Here is a 5237-nt window from a genome sequence, read left to right as displayed (position 1 = left end):
GAGGTCAGAACAGGAGAGAGTGCAGGATGAACGCGCATGCGCAGAGTGCACACACCCATCAGCAGAATGTCATAGCAGCATCTTTTGTCTGGATGCAGCGGACACATTTCAATCAATTTGGCTCAAAACAACATGCATTTTTATATTACTAAGTTGTATATTTTTTAAGTTATTTATTTTTATTATTTGGGCTTGAATTCAAGCCTGATTTAGAGGGCTTCTATAATAAAACGTTTTATTTAACATTATCTTTCCTTTCTTTGTAATTAATTTTCTCTTAAAAAAGAAAAACTCTTTAAATTGCATTAATTTAGAAAGAGAAAAATTAATCTAAATATATATTTCATTCTTTAGAATGTAACTGAATAGAATTCACTTTCACAGAAATACAAATGATGGCAGCAAAGGGCTGTTTGCATGATTTAACTGAGAAAAAAAAAATCAGTATCAGAAACAAAGTTAAAAACTATGTATTTTATGTTAAAAAAAAGTGATTAAAAACTATGTGTGTGTGTGTGTGTGTGTGTATATATATATATATATATATATATATATATATATATATATATATATATATATATATATTCCAGAAATTCTTACTCTATCGGTAACTAGAAATATATGGCATCCATAAATTATTAACACATTTTATGCTTATTATTATTATTACTATAAATTATAATATTTTCCCACAGTTGTTATTTTTAACATAATGCACAACATCAATCAATTATACAATACTTGTATGAGAATTTTTCTCTTGACCATTAAAACCTTTCTAAAGGTATATATATATTTATCCACTTTTCACCCCAATTTGGAATTCCCAATTCCCACTACTTAGTAGGTCCTCATGGTGGCACGGTTACTCAACTTTATCTGGGTGGTGGAGGACAAGTCTCAGTTGCCTCCGCTTCTGAGACCGTCAATCTGCACATCTTATCACGTGGCTCATTGTGCATGAAACTGCGGAGACTCCCAGCATGTGGAGGCTCATGCTACTCTCCGCAATCCACGCACAACTTACCACATGCCCCATTGAGAGCGAGAACCACTAATCGTGACCACGAGGAGGTTACCCCATGTGACTCTACCCTCCCTAGCAACTGGGCCAATTTGGTTGCTTAGGAGTCCTGGCTGGAGTCACTCAGCACACCCTGGATTCGAACTTGTGACTCCAGGGTTGGTAGTCAGCATCAATACTCGCTGAGATACCCAGCCCCACTCTAAAGGTATATTCTATTCTAAAGGTTTATGCTTAAATACTTAAAATAATTATTAAAAATATTTAGAGCATTAAAACCTCCTGTCCCCGTTACACAATCCACTTCCGTTATCAAAGCCATTGGCTCAGGAACAATTACATCCTAATGCATCTAATCATGTAATGTTTTTAATGAATGCTGTATGCTTGTCTTTAGAATGAGAAATGTGCCATATATGTTTGCTGGAAACATCTGCGAGGCCTGGCACACTACCTCACTTCCCTCGCCTTGAACTGTGCTGTCAGTCTTCTTTGTAATGACAATGATTGGTGGAGATGAATGAATCTGTGCGCTCTCGCTGTCAGCTGAATGCACCTTCTCCTCGGTCCCGCTGGAGTTCACATCACTCTCTCATCCTCCGTTTCCCCAGTAACCGTGAAACAGCCCTGCCACAGTTTTAAGAGAATGTGTGTCAGTTTGTTGGGTTTATACAAGAGTAATAGGCCCAGATGACTACAGAATTGAACTCTTTTACTCTAGTTAGTGATGCTAAAGTGAGCATCACTACTATTACTAATACAGAACTAACCACTAAACCTCATTTTAAAACAAACATGTTTGTGCTGCATGCATGAATGATATCTCAAATCATGTGATGCACTTAGGAGAGGTATACTATTACTGTTCAGAGTAATCTCTGCTAAGACACACTAAAAACACTCAGAACACCTTAGCAACTGCAAAGAAATGCGCTAAAAACACTCAGAACACCTTAGCAACTGCACAGCAATGCAAAAACAATCAGAACACCATGGCAACTCCATAGCAATGCGCTAAAAACACTCACAACACCTAAGAAACTGCATATCAACACTATATAAAAACAATCAGAACAACTTAGTAACTAAATAGCAATGCGCTAAAAACACTCAGAATACCTTAGCAACTGCATAGCAATGCGCTAAAAACACTCACAACACCTAAGAAACTGCATATCAACACTATATAAAAACAATCAGAACAACTTAGTAACTAAATAGCAATGCGCTAAAAACACTCAGAATACCTTAGCAACTGCATAGCAATGCGCTAAAAACACTCACAACACCCAAGAAACTGCATATCAACGCTATAAAAAACAATCAGAACAACGCAGTAACTAAATAGCAATGCACTAAAAACATTCAGAATACCTTGACAACTCCATAGCAATGTGCTAAAAACACTCAGAATACCTTGGCAACTCGATAGCAATGTGCTAAAAACACTCACAACACCTAAGAAACTGCATACCAACACTATAAAAAATAATCAGAACAACTTAATAACTAAATAGCAATGTGCTAAGAACACTCAGAATACCTTAGCAACTGCATAGCAATGCGCTAAAAACACTCAAAACACCTAAGAAGCTGCATATCAACACTATAAAAAACAATCAGAACAACGTAGAAACTAAATAGCAATGTGCTAAAAACACTCAGAATACCTTGGCAACTCGATAGCAATGTGCTAAAAACACTCACAACACCTAAGAAACTGCATATCAACACTATAAAAAACAATCAGAACAACTTAGTAACTAAATAGCAATGCGCTAAAAACACTCAGAATACCTTGGCAACTCCATAGCAATATGCTAAAAACACTCAAAATACCTTGGCAACTCCATAGCAATGCGTTAAAAACACTCACAACACCTAAGAAACTGCATATCAACACTATAAAAAATAATCAGAACAACTTAGTAACTAAATAGCAATGTGCTAAAAACACTCAGAATACCTTGGCAACTCCATAGCAATATGCTAAAAACACTCAAAATACCTTGGCAACTCCATAGCAATATGCTAAAAACACTCAAAATACCTTGGCAACTCCATAGCAATATGCTAAAAACACTCACAACACCTAAGAAACTGCATATCAACACTATAAAAAATAATCAGAACAACTTAGTAACTAAATAGCAATGCACTAAAAACACTCAAAATACCTTGGCAACTCCATAGCAATATGCTAAAAACACTCACAACACCTAAGAAACTGCATATCAACACTATAAAAAATAATCAGAACAACTTCGTAACTAAATAGCAATGCACTAAAAACACTCAAAATACCTTGGCAACTCCATAGCAATATGCTAAAAACACTCAAAATACCTTGGCAACTCCATAGCAATATGCTAAAAACACTCACAACACCTAAGAAACTGCATATCAACACTATAAAAAATAATCAGAACAACTTAGTAACTAAATAGCAATGCACTAAAAACACTCAAAATACCTTGGCAACTCCATAGCAATATGCTAAAAACACTCACAACACCTAAGAAACTGCATATCAACACTATAAAAAATAATCAGAACAACTTCGTAACTAAATAGCAATGCACTAAAAACACTCAAAATACCTTGGCAACTCCATAACCATGTGCTAAAAACAAACACAACACCTAAGAAACTGCATATCAACACTATAAAAAACTATCAGAACAACTTAGTAACTAAATAGCAATGCACTAAAAACACTCAGAATCCCTTAGCAACTGCATAGCAATGCACTAAAAACACTCACAACACCTAAGAAACTGCATATCAACACTATAAAAAACAATCAGAACAACTTAGTAACTAAATAGCAATGCGCTAAAAACACTCAGAATACCTTGGCTACTCCATAGCAATGTGCTAAAAACACTCAGAATACCTTAGCAACTGCACAACAATGTGCTCAAAACACTAAGAACACCTTAGCAACTGCACAACAATGTGCTCAAAACACTCAGAACACCTTAGCAACTGCATAGCAATAAGTTACACTCACAACACCTTAGCAACTGGATAGCAATGCTCTAAAAACACTCAAAACACCTTAGAAACTGCATAGCAAAATGATTTAAAAAAAAAACACTCAGAACACCTTAGTAACTGCATAGTAATGCGCTTAAACACTCAAAACATCTTAGAAACTGCATAGCAATGTGCTAAAAATACTCAGAGCACCTTAGCAACTGCATAGCAACATCCTGGCAACCACTCACTACTGTTTTTTTTCTTTCTCCACGACCAACTGTACAATTGATTGTTACAGGACAAATATGGAACTACATTTTTAAACTGTACATGTGTGTATAGCCTACAGTATATATAATATATTGTCTCTGCACTTTAAAAAAAAAAAATTTTACACACAATTTTTTTTTTGTTTGTTTTTTGAGTAATGATTTGATCTACCATATACTTCGACTTGTTTACATAATATTCCTCTGTTTTGTATGTCTGCTCTCCATGTGGCATGCAACTCATTGGTCATTAGAATTATTAAAAAGATGGAAACAAATGGAGGCTGATTTCTAAAGGGGGATTTCATGAATAATCAGAGCAGACAAACCCTTACTCTTGTGCATTCGAGCTGCAAAACACCCCGCACATTAATTTGAGAAGTTTACCCAGGTCTGAAGTCTCTTTGTTTAGCATGGCATCATATATAAAAAAAAAATTAAAAAAAAATTGTCATCTCATATATAATCATACAATTTGTCCATCTGAGATCGGACCTTATTACAGTAAATCTCCAAAATGGTGTGTAATGACACGACTGTTTATAGCTGTATGTTTGAAACAAAAGGTACAGAAGACTCACTGACCAGGAATGCATAAATGTTCTAGAAGAAAGTCAAAGATAATGTCATTCTTGCGGGCTATATCGAGTTTTGAGTCAAATATGTTGAGTACTTCATTTATGGACTAACCATATGCCAATCAACTGGGATAATTTGATATTGTCAAACTCCGTCTTACAAAATATCATATTTCCTTATAGTTGCTCTGTCTGTTTTTGCTTTGTTCTCAGAAGGCAAAGAATTTCCTCATTTAACCCTTTTATACGGCCTGTCTGAAGCAAAGAAATGACTGCATCATGCTATGATTGCCATCATTATTTTGCAATAAAAGGTCCATGTGTAAGACATTGGCTTTTATATGGCCCTAGACAGTGCATGTAATTTGAATAATGTTTTTTTTT

Source organism: Myxocyprinus asiaticus, chromosome 42, assembly GCF_019703515.2.
Source record: "Myxocyprinus asiaticus isolate MX2 ecotype Aquarium Trade chromosome 42, UBuf_Myxa_2, whole genome shotgun sequence".
Classification (NCBI taxonomy): Eukaryota; Metazoa; Chordata; class Actinopteri; order Cypriniformes; family Catostomidae; genus Myxocyprinus; species Myxocyprinus asiaticus.
The sequence above is the reverse complement of the archived record's forward strand: the minus strand, read 5'-3'. Positions refer to the sequence as shown.